At 34.6% G+C, this 24978-nt stretch overlaps 1 pseudogene; it reads right to left on the bottom strand.

Annotated features, from left to right (window-relative positions):
* Window positions 1-24978, bottom strand: part of LOC108714999 — a 366710-nt pseudogene that overhangs the window by 187025 nt on the left and 154707 nt on the right.

The raw sequence follows: 24978 nt of genomic DNA on the forward strand, positions 1-24978 counted from the left end.
AAAAGAATGAAAAGTCTGTAAAATCTTCTACATAGTAGCTCTTAGCCATCTCATTACCTATCTAGCCTCAGTCAAGACACGCCAATAAAATCCACTCAAAATACAGCTTCAATATTTCAAAAGAGAGAAAAATCAATAATTCAAACCTCAGGATGCACATTTTTACTGCATCAGTTTTACACTATATTTTTTAAAAACGAATATGCTAACAGCACCAAAGGGAAAACCTCTAATCAGAAAAAAATAAACTACTATAAAAAAAACACTGGAAAGGAGATTTTTATTTTGTTCTTTCTCACTGATGCTAAACTCCCTTTGACACACAGACTCACAAACACACACACACACACATATTATATATTAACTCATAGTGGTTGGTAGTGATGAGTGAATATGACCTGTTTTGCTAAGCCAAAAATTAGAGAAACGGTGACAATTTGCATTGAAGTCTATCGGGTAAATTTACTAAGCGACGAAAATTCGCCAGCAATTGAAGTTGAAGTTGAAGATTATAAAAAATATTATATTAATTTTAAAACAGTCTGTATCTGAATACAAGACAATATTTCTCTTACATTAACTCATCCTAAACATTCTTTGATTTAAATCTGTACCCATCTGAACCTGTAATACTTTGCTCCTGCAGTTGAATGTTGTATTGTTAAACGACATTGAGTTATAATAAATACTTATCTAGATCCTCATGATATAATAAAGCACTATATCTTGTATAGGAAAAATATGCATGAAACATTGGAGGGAAACTCCACCTAATGTAAATATTGAGTATATTGTTATGTGAAGAGATTTGTTTGCCCTGATGAATAAGGTATATAGGGTTTGAAGTATGTACATGTAATCACACCATGTATGTCCTCTTGTAGAATATTCAAACCTCTCAAAAATAATTACTAATATCCTTTAGATTTAGCAAAGTGATGGTGGTTTAAAAAAATGTGTCACCAGGAATCATTATTCCCCAGGGTTTATATAGTGTGATAAGCTAATGAAAATAAACAAGTTTTCAACATATAGATAATATAGTCTGGATCATTGAATTTACCAACCTTAATATAGTATGACCAAGCCCAGGGTTAATGATTGATGGTTTACTGTGTTCAATACTGTATGAAGACTCATTTAGCCTTTAGCCAGTTGCAGTCTCAAGCTCAAAGAGCTTATACTGTATGTGCCCATCTTGCCTGTTCTGATGCATGAAATGCATGCAAAGTGCACATATTGACAGAAGGGAACTCTTCTGCCACCTTGGATGAGATCTTCCAATGAGATGCATCAACTGTAGTGATGCGAGAATCTGATCTGTCCCGTTCTCAAAAACATTTTCGAAACGGCAAAAAAATTGTGAAACCCATTGAAGTCAATTAGCATCAAAACAATTTTGATTGGCGACAATTTTGACCGATCAACAATTTTTATATGAGTGACTATTTTGTCCAAATGCATTAAAGTCAATGGGATTCTGAATAATATTGATGCACGACAATTTTGTGCACACCAATTGTGACACGCAAATTTTTCACCAGCAAGCTTTCTCCGCAGTTTTTCGGCGTTCAGCCACAGGGGAGCGCAGGAATAGACGCATTTCATTATTTCAAATGGGGCTGTACTCACACAGGCGCGTGTAGGCGCCGAACGCAGGAAAAATGCAGCATGTTGCGTCTCAACCTGCGTTCGGCGCCTACATGCGCCTGTGTGAGTACAGCCCCATTTGAAATAATGAAATGCATCTATTCCTGCACTCCCCTGCGGCTGAATGCCGAAAAACGGAACGCAGGGGAGCGCAGGTAAAAACGCGCGTGAGTAAGAGCCCTAATGCTCACTAAATGGAGTACATTCTAACTTTGGAAGCAGATGATAATTTGTGTCCATACTGGGGCAGTGTGCACATGTTGTGATGCTTTCAACTTAGCGTGCACATGCAATTATTTTCGAGCTATGGAAGAAAACATATTGTGAATCAAAACACAGGGATTTGCATCCAAAAATCATGAATTGCTCCATGCCCAATCAAACCTTAATTAGGTACCAATCATTACCTTAATAATGTACCTAGTAAATTTCCAAAAGTTCCAGAAACATATTGAGACATATGAAATAGTACTCTTACTTGTATTTCACAACCCCAAAACAAACAATTCTAGAATATATTTTTCTATACCACAGTGCTGAGCTATGTTTTACCAGAATAAGGTATGGTATTTTAGCGACAAGAGGAAGGTAAATGGTTAGTATCTGACTTTCCGACATTTAAAACTAAACAGTGCATAAAGGTAGCCAGCCAAACATGCAATAATATGGTTTAAGTTCCAACAAACCTTTTTGTCTTGGCAGAAAATCTGATTGGATGCTACTTTTCTTACTTTGTGATCTGCTTCATATTTATTGTGGCAAAGATTTTTTTTTTGAAGCTGAAACCTTTTATATGCAGTTTCTGGATACTAATTATACCTGTCATATTTCATTATTTATAAAATCTCTGTTGTGCTCTCAAGATTTGTGGATGCAAAATTAATCATAAATACTTTGAGAACATCTTTATTATTGCCTTCTTATTTCATGAATATTGGTATTCATGAATATTGGTACCTGGGAAATTTGAGTTTTCTGGTAGTTAGAAAAAGTCATAGAACTCAAAGTATATGATAAATAGGACAACAAAAAGAACAAAAGTATGCTTGTTTATACACAGCCTTTGTGACTTTCATTTTTTTCCTGAGTAGCTGTATTATATGCCTGTGGAGTTAAAAGGAAAAGAATAAGCAACTCTGTATACCAATTAAGTAATTAGGGTACAGATAAACAGTGGGGGTGTTAGTTGGTAATGTAAATGCAGTTGGAAGAATGCTTTTCTTTGTTGAATTTCAAATCATCTTAATTTTATAGAACTAGCCCAGCAAATGTTGTTTTATGCTTCTATTTACATTCTATTAAGCCAAGAATGGAAATGTAAGCCAAATATTAATTGAAGTTGAGCTTCAACATAACCTGAATAATTTAGACTCCTAAAGAACTTGTTTTCTCTAAAACACCAAACATCTAAATGATGAACACCGTGGCTATAAGATTAGTAGATAATTACACCTTTTATCTCTACAAAAGGGGGCCCAAAGTCATGCAGGGTTGCAGTGCAGACTTGCAACATACTATTTTGCTGAGTAATGCCCATTTCTGTTCTAGTCAATAAAGGTTACAAAAGTTACCCACTTCTACCAATTGTCCTGAAAGTAAAATAGTCAAGTGCTGCAATTGCATTGAATTTTGCAAAGAAAGGGGTTTATGTTATTTCCATTCTTTAATTTAAATCCATAAGAATGATACACATTTGCACAAGAATTACACAAAAAATGTATTTAACCACTGAGCCAGCCTAATATACAGCCATACCATTATAGCAATGTAATTAACTGTATGACAAGCATTCTTATTTTTATCCAATTTAATATACACAGATTTTGATAATGATACTGTAGAAATTATTTATTTGAAGAGTAGATCCTAAACAAATGCTAATAAGACATTTTCAGATTGTTTATGGCAAAAATGAATGGAACTGCCAAATGCTACAGTATGTGCTCCTTGACTGCATTGTCAATAATATGACAATTTCAAAATATTAATAATACATTGGCTTCTTAGTTCCTAGGCTATCACCACTCTGCATGATGAGATGTGTGCATAAAAATGCCTATCCAAGTTACAAGGTTGTGCTAATGAGAATCATGGCCAGAACCCTGCATACCTTTGTTTCTTTTGTACAAACAGATGAAGCAGGTTGCTCTATAAAGAAATGAGGAAAGAAATACATAAAGCAATATTTAGGGGTGTAGAGGAAAGTAAATTGCGCACATTCATGCAGCATGATTCATATCCAGCCATATTATGTAAGAAGGGGAGTTATATTTGTAAAAAGTAACATTTGGTCAAGACTTGCTGGGATTAAACATTTTTATAAGTGTTAAATAAAAACAACACAAAGTGGAATATTTTATGATGAAATACATAAATAAAAGGCAATGTGAATTGCTATGCGCTATGTGAATTAATAATAAGACCATGCCCAAATCAGTTTCAAGTGATACTGTGATGGGTTTTTTTCTTTTATCTAGTTTACACTTACTCATAAGGAGAGTATCTGCAGATCACAAGGAAAAGCAAAGCATAGCAATGGCAATGCCAGAGAAAGGCTGTATGTTGTTACATTTGGACATGATCTCCTTTTCTTCATTGAAGAGTGCAAAGCAGCTGACAGGGTAGAAGGAACATGGAAAGTAGTTGGTTGCACATGAAGTATCACTGTTATGTCCTTGGTCTGTTTGAAACAATGCTAATATTAACAAAGCACACAATAATAATCTTCAGCATCTTATTATTCCCTGAACTAGGAAAGGTCACCTGGAACATACCTCAGAGAGTATAAGTATTTCTAAAACCATATGGGAACCATGCAGGGCACATTTGACCTTCTTGCTATATTTAAATGCCACCATGAATCCCACGTGAGCTGATCTAATAACCATCTAATTAGAGAACCTTGTGGGGCAGTCAGAGCCCAGAATGTGTATACATTGAACATTGTAATCTATTTATGGCATCCATTAATGATATGCACACTTGTAACCAGAACATTGACAAGCACATTATAAATATTTGGCCCTCCAATCGTGCCAGCAATAAGGTGGGTGAAGAATGTGATCCAGCTCAAGTACAATCCTGTTTGTGTTGTATTGATTCCCATACAGGATTTGTATGGGATAGCATCAATCCACATGCTCACTAAAGGCATTCTAGGGTTCCTAACCAAGTTACCAACAACCACAGAGTCAGTGTTTTGGGGTACACGCCACTCTTCAACATAATAAATGAACAAATACGAATGTGAAAAATTGGGTTCTTAACTTCTGTTCACACTTATTCACTTATTGTGACAAAGGGTGGTTTGTACCACTACATACTGTGTGTCACATCTGTGGCTGCTAAAAACATGGTTTAAGCACCCACTGAGGGCCCACACATGCAAATGATTGGGACATCAGGAGGTGAAGAGGAACTTTGGCTCCTCTTCACTTTCCTAAGGCAGACTGAAAGAAAGTTCAAATATTCTTCAATACACCAGGATATATGTCTAAAACGCCACCAACTCTACATGCATGCTTAGATAGTCAGGCAGTATGATTAGGATCAACATTGAAATCTGGGCATACATGGCTAATGGCAGATAACTAGAACATTTGCAGTTAACAACTGACAGTTAATCCAAGCATTTACTTATATGCTTAATTACTGCAGCTAGAAATGAAATAGCTTTTTATTGCATGGCCAAACTCATCACAGAACATATGTAGCTGGTCTTATTATGAAACACTCATGTTTATCCTTGTATGCAATTACTTAATTGCATTTTAAAGGACTAAAAATACATAGGACAGTTCCGCAGTTTCCCACTTCATTTTACTGTTCTTACAAATACCACATGGTTTTACAACATGTAAATTGTACAAAGCATTTTTCAATGATTTACCAAGCTCTGCTTTAAAAACACATTTCCCAACAAGTTTTCTACTATAAAGCAGTGGTAACTTAATAAAAACCTTTATTGTGCATATGACAACACTTTGCTTCTAAATCTGTCATCAACTAAATGCTTACATTACAGACCTGTTCTCTGCCAGTTCCAAACACTTTGCCAACTACACACACAGCCTCCCAGACATCAGACAAAAATTCTACAAGACTGCTGTGCAAGCGCACGCTAATTAACCATCAGCTTAATTAGACAATTTACTGTGTAATTAGCAGCCAATTAGTCAACACCTCTCAGATCTTATTGACTGCTGTGACAGCCTACTCTGCCTTTCACATTGCAATACCTTTCTGTACACTGTTCTATACAAGAAAAAGCAGGGCAATCAAAAGTGATTATTCCTATAGGTCTACAAATAAAGCAGAAAATAAATCAATAGTTCCCTTTTCCAATTATTGTATTGTTTACCGGATTCAATTTGGCAAAGCCATGCAAAGACATAAAAATGCCAAACAATATTGTTTTCAAATGACCTTTTCTTTTGACCTAATAAAAACATAACCTTAGAGGTAAGATGACTTGAAATTAGTTTATTGAATATTATAAATGATGGTCTTATAGTTGACATTAAGCATGGCACAGCACAAAACCTTTACTGTAGCTCAATAATTATCATTAAATAATTTCTGGTCAGTATAAGGCAGTTTTTATGGATAAATGATGTGTTTGAAACAGTTATGATAATTATATATATCATACACTAGTAAATGATTATGTATATAACTGCACAGTGACTTTTTTTACTAAACGTGTACCAATGATATAGTTGCACAATTTTGCACGGGGGGGGATAAATCATAATAATATCTTTATATTCCTTAATAAAGCTTAATTTTAGAGGAGATAAAATGGACAGAATTCAGGCTTTCCAACCTCTTTAGTTTACAGAGTTATATAATTGTATAATTAACATTGGTTATTAGTTGCATAGGGTTTCTGTGTGCTTATTAAAGGAACACATTGATGGAATATGCATATATAAATAAATACAACCTAAATTTGACCAGTCAGTAGTAACCATAGCAACATTTAGAGTGAACACAAATGAAATATCACAAGGCAGAGTGTCTCATTTAAGTTTTAATAAATGAAGAACACGTTTCTTTATATATATAGTGAAAACTGTTTTAATTACATAGATGCAATTCACAAACACACATAGCCTCATATTAAGGGTCTCTAGTACATACAAGTATTAGATCTACCATCTGGAAAGCTTTGAACTTAGAGACTTATGCATAAGTGATCTTCTCATAAACACATGCCTATAATGTAATAGAAAATGTAAAACTAAAAAAAAAAAAACCTACAACAATGGTTGTGATATTAATATGAAAGCAAGCTGATTTTTCTAACATTAGCTATAAGGCACTATGTTTTTATTACAGAGGCAAAGAGAATCTGGAAAAATGAAGAGATGTTGATATATACAGTGAATGCAGTATGAGCAATGGCAATAGTTTATTTTGATATTCTTAGGAATAATAGCTTTCTGGATAATAGATCCTATACCTGTACTGTTTTGACACTTAATCAATCTTGCTGTTCTCATTTATAAATATATCAATAGTTTTAATAGAAACAGTACTGTGCACAACTGGTTGTAAAGCCATTTTCAAGAGAGATTTTGGTGAGTGATAGCAGAAATACCTTATGGTTGCCAAGTATGTGCAGGTCTCTCACTAAACTATGTGATCACGCTGTGTCTCTTTTCCTAAAATGTTCCGTTTTGGCAGCTCATCCTCCGGTGTGGTCATAATAGATCCAACAAACAGAATAAAAGCCAGGCCAAATTATTAGTAGTTTTGCTATCACCGGCCACAGTAGAAAAAGGAAGTGATGATTCATGGTTTTTTTTTTTTAAACTAAGTGGCCAGGTGAACAGCAACATAGGGCTATTTATCAAGGTGAAAGTCAAAAAACAGAAGTAAAAAGTAGTACAAAATAAATGGTGTGTTTCTAAAGCTGTGTTGTTCTTCTTACAACTGATTTTACAGGCACTCATCACAATTCCTGAATTAACCTATTAAAGTTAACCAATTTCTATGCTGGAATTTTACACCAGGCTACACAAATGCCTAAAATATATTTGATTTGTTATTAAAAAGAACCCACAAGCTCCACTGATTCATTATTAATCTCTTTTTGTAGGAATGCACCACTTGATATATATCATAGGACTATATATAAAAAAGCATATTGTTACCATACATTTAGTTGGAAATCAAATCCCTTGTTTGCTTGTCTTTTTTGTAAATATGATTGATGCATGTAATGGGTAAACGCTCGCACACCTTTCTTCTTTAACTTCACCGATAAGCTCGGTGCCCAGTGTTTGGAGGATACAGCAACCTCCCAATCTAATAGGAAATTTTTTACTAAACACCTAAAGCAAGCCATCAGGAGTGTGCTAACACAAATAGCAATCTTTGGCTGTATTATGTAGCAAAACACTTCATATTTTAATGATTAAAACACTTGGTAAACAGATTTTTGAAACACACTAATTATACTGAGCATCTAGAAAAGATAATCTTTCCCTCATGGCCTTCCTAAACAAATTCAGTTATGGTTGATTTAAGTATTCTTCCCAGGAAACAAACTAATATTTATTTTTAGATTACAAAAAGCCAATTGATCAATAAGTCATTGCTTTTGTATAAACCGTTATTCAATCTCTGGTAGAAGTAGAGCAATCATTGTACTGACCCAACTGAAGGAGAAAAATACAGCATGTCTACCGCTTGATGAAATATATCATGCATATGGTTACATGTTCCAAGTAATGACCACCACATAATATTTATTGGAAACAATGGAGTACAAATGCAATTTATGATCTAATTATCTGATTGAGGCCTGGATGCGAGTAAGGGAATTCACCTTTATAAATACAGGTATGGGACATGTTATCCAGAATGCTTTTGGCCTGGGGTTTTAGGGTAATGGATCTATCCTTAATTTGGATCTTCATACCTTAAGTCTTCTAGAAAATCATGTAAAAATTAAATAAACCCAATAGCCTGGTTTTGCTTCCAATAAGGAGTAATTATATCTTAGTTTGTTTGTATCAAGTACAAGGTACTGTTTTACTAATACAGAGAAAGAGGAAATAATTTTTCAAAAATTGGATTATTTGGATAAAATGGAGTCTATGGGAGATGGCCTTTCTGTAATTTAGTGATTTCTGGATAACTGTTTTCTGGATTACAGATTCCATACTTGTACTTACATATTCAGTGAACCAATGAACAATATTGTAGTTATTTGTGAGAGTATTCATAATTTTGGGAGACAAGAGAGGGTCTCTAAATGAAATTTTTCTTGCTGGCATAGCTAAGAAATTCAAGAACAATTTTACAACTCAAATATACTGTAATTCAAATATGTTCACCCCTCATTTAAATATATTCATTTTCTTAAATATAAGATATATAAATAATACTGAAATGACGTATTACTCTACATATACTTTTTCTAAGCAGTCTGGCCGTGTACATTTGCCACTACTGATCTGTTTTTATTTCCCTTTAGACAGTTTAGATTCTACTCTATTGCAGAACAAATAAGAACGGTGCTGTTTATAGAGAGATCAACTGGCATCTGGCATCTACAAATGTCAGAGGAATGGATGGGATCCAAAACAATGCATTAAACTTGGAAATAACAGCAAATACGATCCACCACTTATGGGCAGATTTATCAAGGGTCGAAGTGAAAATTAGAATTTTGAATTCAAATTTGAATTTTTAATGTTGATTTATGGCCAAAACGGTCAAATTAGACTAGAAAATTATTAAAATTCGACTTGAGGTTTTTTTTCCGGAGAAACAACTTGAATCGAGTTTTTAAAACTCAAATCAACCTAGATTCGAGTTTCTGGGTTGATCCTATGCACCCTAGTTTTGAAAATTAATTTTTAATACATTTGATTGGTCGAATTTTGAGTTTAAAGGCATTTTTTTAAAAAAACTCCCACGAATTTGAAATTTGACCCTTGATAAATCTGCCCCTTAGTCATTCCTTTCTTAGCTGTTGTGATTTGGAAATATTATGTGCTCATTGGCAAAAACTAAATAAAGTATATTAACAGATATTCAAGCAATATTTAGCTGTCAATCTTGAAAGCAACAACAAGGGAGTAATGATGTCAGCAGGACTGGATAATAAAATTCCACGCAGATGTTCCAACAGGGATCTAATTTTCACAAAACTCCCTTGGTAACATTTAATTTCTTTATTATATGCAAGCTAGGCAAACTGTACTTCATCAAAACTGTATTGTGAAATATTAATATTTCATATCATAACAAAACTCCATAGAATAACCTTTCTCATAATAGGAACATCAGAATTTTAAATGTCAAGCATCTTCATTTTAATACATTTTAAATAGCTTTTTCGGTTAAGCAGTATAAAGTTTGAAATCTCTGTTAAGTAAATGTTCTCTTTAATAAAAGAAAAAAACCTATACAGTCAGAGAAAATGTTATTTTAAGTAGTCTTAATTGCAACCTAATACAGTGGAAAATATGGTTACCCAGTTAATATGGCTGTGAAAGGTTAATATCTATTTGTAAAATAAGTACAAATACCACCCACATGACATAGATTCACATATGAGTTATTAATGGGAGCTGCATTAATCCGAATAAGGGGTGTTTTTTTATCTGAATTACTAAAACATTTGAATCAAAACATTTAAATATAAAAATAACCCAACAGGATTGTTTTGCCACCAATATGGATCAATGGCCATGGTAACCATAAAGCACAAGGTACTATTTTATTATTACAGAGAAAAAAAACCCATTTATAATCAGAATTATTTACTTAAAATGAACCATGGAAGATGGCCTTCCAATAATTCGGAGCTTCTTGGAGAACAGGTTTCCAAATAGGGGCTTCTCTATCTGGTTTCCGGCCTTCATGGGCCCCCCAGGCATTTACCTGTGGTGAGCTTTAATTTCATAAAATTAATTAGATTAAATTATCATAATTCTAATTTGTGTAATGTTAAGAGTTTTTTTTCTACTTCCAAAAAAACTCACAAAAAAAGTTTTATTTATTAAAAAATCTGAATGAAAAAATGTAATCTAATAACATTTTGAAAAAACTTGATTACCTTGATTTTGTATTCTACTCATTTTCAATAGATTCATACACTAAAAAAATCAATTCAAGAAATTGAAAAAACTAAAAAAAAAAACTACTTCAAATTTGCCTACGTCAGCTCCCATTGACTTCTCCATGACCTCGTAAACTTTTAGATGTAGAAGATTTACTTTCGAGTTTTTCATGCTTTTTGCACTTATAAACACTTCTATTTTACACTGAGGGTTTGAAAAGATATAGCAGCTATGGGTAATCAGTCCTTATAGCAGCAATGGGTAATCACAGTACATGTATACATTATGGGGCATATTTATCAAATGTTGAAGTGAAAAAATCAAATTAAAAAAAATCGATTTGTGAGCTCATTTTTGTGTACTTTGATTAGGGAATAGTCCAAATTCGATTAAAATTTGGAGAAAAAAATGAGAAAATTTGAATTTTGAAATTTATCATATACTGTCCCTTTAAAAATTCGACTTCGACCATTTGCCATCTAAAACCTGCCAAATTGCTGTTTTAGCCTATGTGGAACCAGAAGTGAATGGTGCCAAAAAAAAAACCCACTGGTTGTCATGGCAACCTTTGTAAACAAGCAAGTGGAACTGTGTTAAGAGTAGGAAAAAAGCTAACATCTGTGTAACATATATATATATATATATATATATATATATATATATATATATATATATATATATATATATATATATATATATATATATATATATATAAACTAAAGACATTATTGGAATCGGACATTCACCATTACAGGCATGGTTTTGCAATGAAATGTCAGCACTTGCGCCTCCCGCAAATGCTTTCACGAAACTGCTGCAAAAATTTGCTGTGAAAAAAAAAATTGTCACACATAAAAATTGTTGGGAGCATAAAAATTCTTGTGCATCAAAATGATTCAGACTCCCATTAACTTTAATGCATTTGGACAAAAGAGTCGCACGTATAAAAATTGTCGCTCGCTTTAAAAATGTTGTGCGTAAAAAGAATTTTAGCAAATTTGAGCACAAGTAAGAATACAAACTTTTAAGTTGCAGTGTAATATTCTTGATTAAGGCTTGTTACTGCATTGCGAACCTTAATTGCAAATTGCAAACCTTTAACACCTGCTTGTAGGTGGTGTAAACTTTTGGGCAAATATAAGCTTTTTCATTAAGAAGTTTAATTTCATACAGTGCACACTATCTCAAGCTATAAAATGTGCAATTGCTATCCTACTGTCACGTGAGGGGCAAAGTGTTGGCAAAATTGTGCACTCTGCAAACATTTCTTCACTTCATAAACAAATTACGAATGATTTTTGCATTAGCGATCAATATTACATTTCCCCATATGTGCACAGGGATGTATTCCCTTATGTCACAAAGGCCAACATGTCCCACTACCCTATTTTCAATTACATCAGTTTGAAGATAAGAGTAACAATACAATAATGCTGTTGCTTTTATTCTCAGTTGATGAAGCAAATGTTTTAACTTATAAGTATATTTCTCTGAAAAGCTATAATGAAAGTTGTTAATGAGATCGTAATACAGGTATGGAACCTTGTTATCCAAAATGCTTGGGACCTGATATTTTCCAGATAAAGGATCTTTCCATAATTTTGATCTCTATACCTCAAGCCTATTAACAAATCATTTCATCTTTTAATCTTCCATACATTTTTTACATTAATGGTTTTGGTTACACATTTTATATTAAAGCAGGATAAAAAAAATCAACCATGGTACATTGATCATGGGAAAATGAACATAATTGTCACAGCTATAGTAGGATGATACATTGCACTCAAAGTGGTTGTCTTTTACGGGAAGATAGGGAGAATATTGGAGAAAAGGGAGAGAAAAATATGGGGTGGAAGGAAAATGGGTGAGGAAGGGGAAAGAAATAGTAGAAACAGTCAGCCTTGAAAAAAAAAAGCATGAATAAAATGGAGAACTATATACAAAATAATTGAATCGTATCATACAAATGACACTCAAAATATGATTACTTGTATTGTGGTTGGAATCAAATACAAGTAGCGATGGGCGAATTTATTCGACAAGCATGGATTCGAGCACGTAAAAATTGTTGGCGACCCATTGACAATGTGTTTTGCGAATTTTTCTCAGTTCGCTAATTTTTTTGGCAAAGTGAAAGGGGACGGATTCGCTCATCACTGAATACAAGTTATTGTTTTATTATTACAGAGAAAAAGGAAATTGTTTTTTAAAATTAGTCTATGAGAGATGGTCTTCCTGTAATTCATAGCTGGATAACAGGTTTCCTAAATAATTATTTACACTAAAACACAGCTCCTCTCACTTCCATACTCACTTCCATATTTGTTATATTCCAATCATGTACTGATTCAGCAGTGGAACTGGCAGACAAGTTTTATGTGTAGACTGTCGGGTTGTAAGTTGTAATTCCCTCACAGAGGCTTCATACTTATTTAAGACAGTCAAGTGGTATGGTTAAAACTGGCAGACTGCCCAACCAAACCTGGTCATGTATGGCTACCTTAGTGCAATTAACCTTGCATATGTGTGTGTCCGAAATGGAAAACATCAAAGCATCTGGCCTGGGAGAAGATTATTTGGGGAAAAGCCACCCTGTCTGGCTATATGGGGACCTTATTGCCTTAACACGGTGGTTTGTAACATAATTCTGATCCACTGTATTCCAGTTGCAGAAATGTAGAGTATAAATATTCATCTCAATAATTTTGTCACCGTTAAATGAGGTACAAAAAATAAATTAAAGAAAGGGGAGAGAGAAAACATTTCTCTGGTGAAGTCACATCGCTGAGTACAAGTAATAAAGCCACTGCTGCTGATTATTGAAAGTGACAGCCACCCAAATCAATGCATGTCACAAGCAGAGTAAAAGCAGATGTCTCTGATTAATCAGAATTACATTCACAAGCGAGGAAAACGTCTAAATAAAAGCAAACATTATGCTATCTAAATGTTCTGCCTCCTGCCTATGCTTCACTGTATAACAAAGAAAAGGGCTTGCCTTTACTGCATTTAATATTCACATGCACCCCCAAAGACTTTACAAAACATTGCATAGCAATAAATTCCGGATAACCGTTTTATCACATGGTGCTGTTCCCTTAACATTTTAGTATAGCTTAAACCATTGATTAGATGAGTCTTGTTTACTGGACAATGCATACTTAAACAGCATCCGTTTAATGTAAAAATAGCAATTTGTTGTAGCTTACATTTCCTACAATTCCCACCTAAGAATCACTGAATACATTTAGGAATAGCAGATGCCTTGATGGGTATTATGAACTACAGCTTCCAGCATCATCTGTCCCCCAGAGTCCATTCTTAAAGACTAAAATGCTGAAATTTAAAGAATGCTCATGTAAATGTTGTGCTGAATACACAAATACTATATATATATTTATATACATATATATATATATATATATATATATATATATATATATATATATATATATATATAGACAAATACAAGATTCCTCTGCACTCAACCCATTATCAATATATTTAAGACAGAGACATTTTGTGCATACTACTAATGAAAAATGCCTTACCCTTTAAACAAAACAGGGATTGTTTGTCCATATATTGCAATATATTTAAGCTGGCCAACTACGTCAAAGTCATCCCATATCTGGCCAGTCCTATGCTCAATTTTCATCTGATTCATTAAGAATTCTATGGTTTAATTATACATTTTATAAAAGGGACGAATACGTTTTACCTGCAACTTACTAGCTGCTTTCAAAGTAAAACTCCCAAACTTGGCTGCCCTTTTATTAGACACCAGTGGGATCACCTGACTATAGTTGGAGGGGGTGGGAGCTACAACATGGAGCTGGTCACTGCTCTTGTAGAACTATAACAAACAAGGGAAAGTTGTGCTCACCACTAGTTTTTAAAAACATTAGGCGGGGGTGCAATGAGGGTGTGACCACAAAATACATATAGACAAATACAAGATTCCTCTGCACTCAACCCATTATCAATATATTTAAGACAGAGACATTTTGTGCATACTGCTACTGAAAAATGCCTTACCCTTTAAACAAAACAGGGATTGTTTGTCCATATATTGCAATATATTTAAGCTGGCCAACTACGTCAAAGTCATCCCATATCTGGCCATGGCCAGTCCTATGCTCAATTTTCATCTGATTCATTAAGAATTCTATGGTTTAATTATACATTTTATAAAAGGGACGAATACGTTTTACCTGCAACTTACTAGCTGCTTTCAAAGTAAAACTCCCAAACTTGGCTGCCCTTTTATTAGACACCAGTGGGATCACCTGACTATAGTTGGAGGGGGTGGGAGCTACAACATGTATATATATATATATATATATATGTATAAATCCCTGCTGGATGAGATACTTAGTCAGTAGCTAGATAACTTGCATTATTCTTTCTTAATCCACAGATTAATATGAAAATGGATATTAAAATAGCAATACGTTAATGGAAAAATGAATGCATATCATGTTTTTCCTCATTATAGTGCTTGGGGAAGGAAATCTCATTAGTATGGAACTTGGGAAACCTGATTCTTTTCAAGTTTTTTTCTTCTTAGCAGGTTAAACAATTGATTTGAGCCCTTTCTGGGTTATAACTAATGTAAAAATTATTATGCAAATACTGCAAATATTTTAATTTCTATTTCAACATCTACTTAGTTATTCCCAAAGCTTGTGTTTTGCTTCTTAATAAAAATGTGTTAAAGAATGTTGTGTGTTATATTGATGATTTTTGGATGCATTTATCTATTTTATTAAACACAAAATTTTTAATTATTATATAAAAAAAAAAGGAAAGTCCAGAAGACAGAAACGCAGGAGGGTGGAAGACAAGGGATCTGAATGACCAGCAGCCAGATTACACTGGTTTGTGTTTAAAGATTGGCAAAATCAGCTTTAGCTGTGATTGGGTGAGAAAGAATGAGTTAAAGCAGGGGAAAGCTGGCCTTTGGGGTATAGAAAGAGAGGTATGTAATGTCAAGAGAAAAAGCAGTTCACTTCCTTACCTTCTGGGCAGGTAGATACATTCCACCCATGTCAGGAGTTGCTCTTCTTTATGTTTTCATATTATGTAGACCAAAAAGAGCTCTCCGGGGATTGCTGTCCCGCATATAAGATTATGAAGTTCAGCAGATCCGCATTGGGCAAGTACTTCAATCCCGTATGCCTTCTGTTTCTCTGGTCGCCAGTAATCCTCACGCAGCTGGTGTTTTTTGCACTTTGCACTTATGTTTTTATGGCCAGAATCAGGAAAAACTGATGTGTCTGTGGTGAATAAGTACCTTAGAGGTTACCATATAAAAGGATGTTCATTTAATTGATTCATTTTTAAAAGAAAATATGTTTGAAATGTTAATATGAGCTTTCATCATTGCAAATGATCTGTTGGCAGCGCCTGTCTCATATTGCTGAAACACAGTTTTCTGCATTACACAACAACCATATTCTGTGTGGGATACCAGGAACTGTGGGACAGCAGAAAATCCAATACATTTTCACAATTTATTTTTGGTCTTGTTTAATGCATCTCCAATCTCTTAATATTAGTTAATAGACATTTTGCTATAACAACTGAAATACATTTCTTTGGATGTATCTTGACTTTTATAAATCTATTCTCCATCAAGAAATCTCAAAGTATCAAGCTGGCGATAGATGCAAAGATCCGATCGTTCGAATCCTGGAACGATCGGTTGTCCTCATCTCCCGACCTGCCATTAACCATTCTGATCAAATAAAGTAGTAAAAGAACAGATGAGCCGTTGTTCTGTCCCTGACAGCAATCGTACGAAAGTTATGTCCGACAAAGCTGGTGACAGTCTCCCATTCAAAATCGTAAGGTCGGCAATACATGCAGAGATATTATTGGCAGCCGACAGAAATCTTTTAACCTGTCCAAACGACTGAATGACCCGATCTCCGTGGGACAAAAATGACGGGACTCCGCACGTGGTCCGAATCAGATCTTTGCGTCTATGGCCAGCTTTAATCATACATTTACTGTATTTGGTATATCTACAATACTAAAATCCATTTGATCCAAAGTTATACATCTTACTGCAGATAATTCACCAAACTCTTGTTATAGCCAAAATGCCCAGAAGAGTAACAAAGAAAGGATCATTATGAATTGATTGATTCCAATCAATCTGTTATGATTTGGGGTCTTACCACATCAAATTGCACCACATCAAATTGCAAATTTTAGACCAGCCATATTTTTGGGTGTCTGAGGTAATGAAACCCAAATGACTTGGACAACATGATATGTTAAAAAGGTTTACATTTTTGATAAATTAGCACCACCATTTGGCCATATTTAAGTGTATTGCATATATTGTTTCCAGTTAAAACTAAAATGTACTTACTTTTTCAAGGGAAAAGGTTTTGGTGAGATCAAACCCCCACCCTGCTTCAAAAGCTCTCCGTATCATTGGGGCACTTGTTGCAGGAGCACTCGCCAAGCCAAAAGGATTTTGGAATTTCAGCCCAACCATTTCCACGCTTATTTCAACCAAATCAATTGGAGTGTAAAACAAAGGCAGCTCAGGCTTGTTATTAATAGATACTCCATGTAGAGATTGTATATAAAAAAAGCAGCAACATATCAGGCACCGAAACTTCCACAGTGCCAAACTATGCACATAATGTAAGAACAGAAAACTGTATATTAGGCTCCGTTTCAATTACACCTTAATTCAGATTGATTTTTTAATAATAAGATTATTAGTAAGGGTACAAATAATGCTACAAAAGCAAATTCATGCAAAAAAACGAACCTTTTGAGCTAAAACTAGCTAAATACTTTTAGGGACCCATATGGTTAACACTCCCCTATGGCTACACTTCCTTATTCCCCAGTTGATGGGCAAAAAGAAATGTATCCAGTTTGGCTCATTAGCAAAATGTGTAAAGTGCACCATTGACCCAGAGACTGATGACCACTTCCTGTCACACTTCAGTATAGCGCTGGGCAAAGGGTGGACCTTCCTCTTTGTCTCCAACTCCAGGAGGGAGTGAATGCTGCTGGGAGACTGGGTTGACCCAGTAAAGGGAAGGCCTCAAGGGTGGTGAGGTGAGGTGTGAAGTTGGGGATACAGGAACCCTGTGAATGAAATGTATTCAGGACAGGGTAGATCTCTGTAACAACACTACCTAGAAAAATGAGGCAGAGAGAATTAGTGAGCAAGAGTAGTGATGGGGAACTGTATTTGGCAGGCGCAAATTTCCACATTTTGCCACCGGAAAATAAACTCGCAAATTTGCCACTAAATTCACCAATGCACAATTGCCAAATACTGGCATTGTTTTTTTTTATTAGCAGAGCTGTCAACTCCTCTGATTTTTCCAGAAGTTACGAGATTTCACAGATATGTATTTCTAAAAAAAGTGACAAAAAGGAGGATAGGTATTGCTGTTCTTTCTAAACAATGCATATTTTTTCATACTTATTACAGTTATGGGATCCATTATCTGAAAATCCATTATCCAGAAAGCTTGGAATTATAGGAAGGCCATCATCCATACATTCCAGTTTAATGATTTCCAAAAAATTATATCTTTTTTCTATGTGATAATTAAACAGTACTTTGTATTTGATTCTAAATAAGATACAATTAATCCTTATTGGTGTAAAATAATATGATTGGGTTTATTTGATGTCTAAATAATTTGTACTTAAATGTATGGGGATCCAAATTAAGGCCCTCAATCCATAAAATCCCAGGTCCCAAGCATTCTGGATAAGAGGTTGCATACCTGTACTATTTTATTTATTTATACTATTTTATTTATTTTCATATTTTAAGAATTTATTAGCCAGATGGTAGTGCTTTTATTTAAAATGTAAAAGGTCTAGACTAGGCAGTATCCAGTGTGGTGAGACTAATTCATCAGTGTGACAGCATATTTATTCATTTAAAGGAGAACTAAACCCTAAACATGAATGCTTACTTTTGTATACTGAACTTCCTAAAGTTACAGCATCTCTATAGTAGTAATGATCCACGCCTTTAAAGTTGTCACAGGCATTTCCAATTTTGGATTTTGTTAGCATTGTCTGTGACATGCACATGCACAATGCTTTGCCTTTCATATAATTGACTAAGTGTGCTGGATTCTGAGCTGCCATGCATCAATAATCTGATTTATTTACTAATCATCCTTATTTTGTGACATTTATATTCTATATAATACACAAAAGCCATGAATATCTCGTAAATTATAACTTATAAACGGTGAGTACTGATGTCATCAGTTATAAATGGTGAGTAGTGATGTAATTTCTGTCACATGACTCACTGAAATTTGTCTAATATAATAAAGTACCCCCTGTTGCAAAATATGAGGGTATTAGAAGTTAACTCAGAGTTCCATGACCTGTATAAAAACACTCGGCCTTCGGCCTCATGTTTTTATATGGTCATGAAACTCCTCGGTAACTTATAATATCCTTATAATTCACAAGAGGGGTACTTTATTCACTATATATTCAGTATTTTGCGAGTCAGTCTCTAATCTTAATAAGTGACAGCAGCACAGAACATGTATAGTGCATCAGCAGAAAACAGGAGCAGAACTACTGGGGGTGAGGTGGGTACAATCACTGCCTGTACCTGGGCCCAGGTGATCATAGTTCCGTTATTGGCAGAAAAGAAGATGGGGAGCTACTGGGGCATGTTTGGAACCACAAATCTTTACCTTAGGCTGGTATTGAAGCCCAAAATATAATTTGCAACATGTCTGCCCTACTTTGGTAGCAAAAGTCCCCTGCCTTTATTGCTACATAATTGGCACACAGATAAAAATGTATACCAATGTGTGGTCCACCAGAAGTGTATAGTTCTTTGTGCCAGAAATAAAATGATTTATTATTTCCTGAATATACTGAATATATTGTGTTTTATATACAGTTTGTAAAGTGTCACATAGTGATTGCCACACAGTCATTTTTCGCTGTAAACTTTGCATTGCCTTTGGTTTCTCCATATATACCATGCTCCTAGAATAAAGTCAAATTAACAAAAGTTTTGTATAATTTGACCTTTAAAGAAAAGGGATGCGGGGATCCGGCTGATTACTTCTGCATTTCTGCAAAATGTCAATCCTACCATATGCTTTTTCATAGATTAATCACTATAGAGAGAAAGTTATGCACCTGTATAAACCCATTATATTCATTCACTTTGCTTAAATGTAAACATTAATTTTTAAGGATGCAGAAAAACAGCACATTATTTATCTGTATATATTTGTGTATATGCCAAGATGCATGTTTTCCATCATTTACTGATTCCACAGTTGTATTTGCTAAACCAGCAATATCTCCACCACGAAAAACTCCAGCTTCAGTGGTTTGCATAGTCTCTGGATTAGCTTCAGGAAGGCCCCATCTATTGAATTTTATAGGTTTCATGGCTTCTAGAAAGAACTAGAAAGAGAAGACCAAAGTTGTGAACTTGTGCAGTAAATCAGGAGATGACCCCCTATCTATGCCACAACCTCTGACTAGAGGATCCGTTTGACACATACTGTATGTAGTGAAAATGCTCAACGGGAGAGGGAGGTTCACGATTCTAAGATGGCGGGGCATCTGGGCATTACTAAGACGGTGTCTCTGTTATCCTGCTTTGTCTGGTGGCCTTCTTTCAAACAGGATGCTAAGGCCTTTGTTACATCTAGTTTATCATCTATGCATGGTGAGGGACATCAGTGTTGCTTTAGTCTTAAGGAAACAAGTAATATTATTCCCTTAATGTTATTAATGTGAATTGTTTGATTATAATAGTGTAAATCAGAGATGGCTGTCCTGTAATTCAGAGCTTTCTGGGTCCCGGATCCCATACTTGTATGCATATACTGAAACTACAATCTTTTTGTTTGTACAGATTAAGGCATGTAAACAAAATCATAACATAGACAGCATGATGGAAATGATAAATACAATTTAGCAACTATTTGTTGTCTGTACTGTTATGTCCCTGGTTTTTAAGTGTTCTTGAGGAAGAAATAAAATGGCTTCAGAGATAAATGTAATGTTGGCTTACTACCTACAATTAACTGACTTTGCTCTAGGATCTGTACTTAAGTCGACATTGAGTAGATACAATAAAAATGATTAATGTGCAGTTTCTTTTGAAAAATTACTATAACAGAAGTTCCCCTTTTTTAAAAAAAAAATCCCAAGTGTCTGGTTGTCTCTTTGAGATGATCTAATCTGTCTTTCTCATATACAGTGTACTTTGCTTTTATATTTTTTAATTCACAAGAGGTAAATATATACATGTGGCACTCAATTTGATAAATACATGGGCATACAGTACTTTGTATTCTTGTTTTTGATAGCAATTGATTCATCACTTGATATATATCAAAGACATATTAGAGTAATCATTGCACATGAACTCATGTAATAAATTATTATTGAACTTTCATAAATTATATTTCTTGTAATTTGAAAGTCAGCTTTTTCAGACTTTTTACTGTTCAGTTGATTTTTAATAGATGCATTGCTAGATCTATCGTTCAGTTCTGTGGAATATGTTGGTGTTTTAAGGATACTACTGTTCTATAGAAAATATTCAGTTTATTAGTAGTTAGCATGCCCTAAAAGTGAGCAGATTCAAAAAGAGGGCTTGTTAATTGGCAAATAGTGAACCTGGTATGGGTAATGTAAAAATGAAAAGCCTGTCATTATAGTGTACAATAAATGATCATTGTTTTCAGAAAATGAAAAGGTTCAAAGAAACCCATGCACAGGCCAATAAAAACGACCTCTAGTTAGCAGCTTATTAAAGCATTCATGGGTCCTTTGGGACAGTCTGCCTGACCAATATATAGAGCATAAAATCGGTCAAATATGTATCAGGCAGTTTGAAAACCACATTTGGCAAGGACTTCATCAGCGTGTTGATACAGACCTCATTTGATGGGTCTCTGTAGACCTGCAGTATGATCTGATCTTTGACCCCCAGGCCAACAATCAGATCAGCATGATTTGGTGCAGGGCATGGGTGGCCAAATCATGGTGATATCCAATATTTAAGCAAGCTCGCCAAATGTGCAGATCTCTGCTAGCTAAAGATGTACTGAGAACACATACAAAAAATCATTATCTGCAAGTCATGTAGCATTAATTTTTTCTTTTTTCCTGTTTTTCCTATTTTTGTAACACAAACAGATTTCTGCAGAGCTTTACAGAGACTATTCACCAGCCCCTGCCCCAGTTAAGTTTACAATTTAAGTCCCTATTCACATTCACAAACAATAGGACCAATTTAATCAGGAGTCAGTTAACACACCTGTATGTTTTTGGAGTATGGTAGGAAAATTAGAATTCCAGTAAAAATGCCTTGCAGTCTCAGGGAGAACAATGCAAGGCAACATAACTACCAGCTATGTTTAATGTCTAGTATTATATAATTTGGAACAATGTTCTAGAATTTGTAAACTCTGTATTTATTCAACTTAAATGAAAATTTTTATAAAGATTATAAAGATTGCAAATTATGCATGTAGGACCTATAGGTTCTGTACCCTCCCTATGGTTTTAAATCCCTACACTCCTTTATTCTTTTTGTTACTGGGCAACAGCTTGTGTATCCATCCATTCATTTACATATTTCTATTACTGGCCCATAAGCCTATGACCACTAGTGATGAGCAAAATTTTTACCAAGTTTCACCATGAAAATGACACCTATAGACTATGGTTGAAAAAATTTTTGTCATAAAAAAATTGTCACCCATAGGCTAATTTTCACTATTTTGTGAATTTTCAGTGAAAACGGGTCAGATTTGCCAGTCACTAATGACCACTTATTGCTACACTTTAATATGGTGTTTGGTTAGGGGTGGTCCTCTCTCTTTGGCCCTCAGTTGCAGACATGCTCTTAGCCACATAACTTTATGACACATTTCCATAACCTAGGACTACATGGCCATTGGTGTTTTAAACTGAGCCCAAGAGTGGTGCTTTTTTACTATGCAGCAGATGTAATTTGACAGACTCAGGTGCAGATATTATAACTGCCCAATATATGTTCTGCAAATACCCTGTGTGGTACCTGAATGTGGGCACAGGTGTGAACATCCATTTAAGTATTGAAACCTCTCAATAGGATAACAGTTCTATCTTTATCTTTCATTTTCATAAAGTCACATCCTACTAGAAACTCACACTAGGGGATAGGATTCCAATTTACAAGAATATTCAAAGACATTATAGACAAATAGCAGGGGACCTTTTAACCCATAAAGAGGATCATTGCACCATTGAGGCCACTCCTTCAGACTAGAGGAAAAAACTTTCATTTGAAGCAGTGTAGGTGGTTCTTCACAGTGAGGACAGTGAGGTTGTGGAATGCACTGCCGATCGATGTTGTGATGGCTGATTCTGTTAAGGCTACTGTGATACAAAAATCTATAGTTATTTTATGAGTATATATAGTTTATTTGAGTGTATGGATGGGTCTGTGTGTGTGCGTGTATGGATACTGGGTTTCATTTGAATGGGTTGAACTTTGGTCTTTTTTCAACCTGATCTAACTAAGTAACTATGTAACTATATAACACTAATGATGCATATAAACCTATTCAGATTCTCTCTACCTTCAGTGTGTTACTAAGTGAGTATGTTATAATACATAGTAAGTAGTGATGAAGGAATTTTTTCATGCTAGCAAAAAGTTTCATGAAATGGCAACAAAAACGTGCCATGTTTTCCGTGCGAAAAAGATGTTGCTTGTAACACAAAAATGTTACACTAAACAAAAAAGTCACCCATAGCTTTAATGTATTTTGCAACAAAAATGTTGCCACAAAAAAAAAAAAAAAAATTATATATATATATATATATATATATATATATTGGATTTACGCACATCATTACTGATAGTGATGGGCGAATTTGCGCCGTTTCGCTTCGCCGGAAAATTTGCGAAATTCGCAAAACTGCGAAAAATTCTCGTTTTTGCCGCCGGCGCCCGTTTTTTACGCCGGCGCCCGTTTTTTCTAAAAACATTTTATTGACGCCGACGAACCTATGAACAAGAACTTTCTTTTTAAAAACAAAACTTTTTATTACAACATTTGGACAATGTTTCGGTCTCCCTCTAAGACCTTTATCATGACAACTCCAGCCATATTCTCTCTTTTTGAATACTCTAAACATGAAGGCCAAAAAGTTATGTGTAGTTAATTATCTTTTTTATGTGCTTAGCTGCCAGAAAGACGCCACTATATTAAAAAAAAAACAAGAAGGAATACACAGTTGTGGCATTAGAAACAAAGTAATTTAATAATCAAAATGATGTCATTGGTGGTAAAAATATGCAGAGCATATTGATTGCAAATGGTTGTATTGCCATGTATTGACAATTCTTAAGCACTTAAATACTGCACTTCTGCGCCCTTCTTTTCTTTTTTCCCAAGATTGCATTGTGCACAAATATTTGCAAATGGCTCACAAATTATATGCGTGTTTGCTTGAGAGCAACCACTGTGTGAGGTTGTTGTGCATGATATAGCTTAGACGGTAATTTAAATTCTCAAATTGTGAATATTTTCTCTGTCACCAAAGAGTGTGAGCATAAATATTCCTAATTTGCAATTATGCATATTTAGAAAGCTCTTCTGGACATTCACAGTGTAAATACAAATTTGCAATTTTGTTTGCACATTAAATACACCAAATTTATTCAGTTTTCTAAATATAAACATGCATGAATGATCAGCGCTGCATGTAGTTTAAAATGAGCCCCATTTTGTTTATAACAAAATTTGCCATAAAAATTGGGTAATTGTAAATATTCTTTTCTGAAAATATTGTTTTTTTCTTTTAACTTTCAGTACAGATTCTATTTTAATATTAAAGTATTACATACTGTATGGATATGTTGCCACGAATGTTCCTGCCATGTGTTGTATTTCAGCTCACGCTAAAGGTGCGCAGGATTATCTTGGATGTATATTTTTCCTTTTGGATCTGCAAATTCGCTCCTCTTATCCTCCCAAGTCTCAATGGGATAGCATAATATGTGAAAAAGGGGGGGGTGTTTTTATTTTTTTTTTACTTACCTGCACAGCTCCTCTTCGGGACTATTATAAGTACGTGAGCATGGTCTTTATACCACTTTATTATTATTGTTGTTCCAGCCCTATGATATACCACAGCTCACGCCAAATGTGTCATTGGCCGGCGGACCACAGGACTTTGGACACACGAACTACTT

The sequence above is a fragment of the Xenopus laevis genome, chromosome 4S (genome assembly GCF_017654675.1).
Source record: "Xenopus laevis strain J_2021 chromosome 4S, Xenopus_laevis_v10.1, whole genome shotgun sequence".
NCBI lineage: Eukaryota > Metazoa > Chordata > Amphibia > Anura > Pipidae > Xenopus > Xenopus laevis.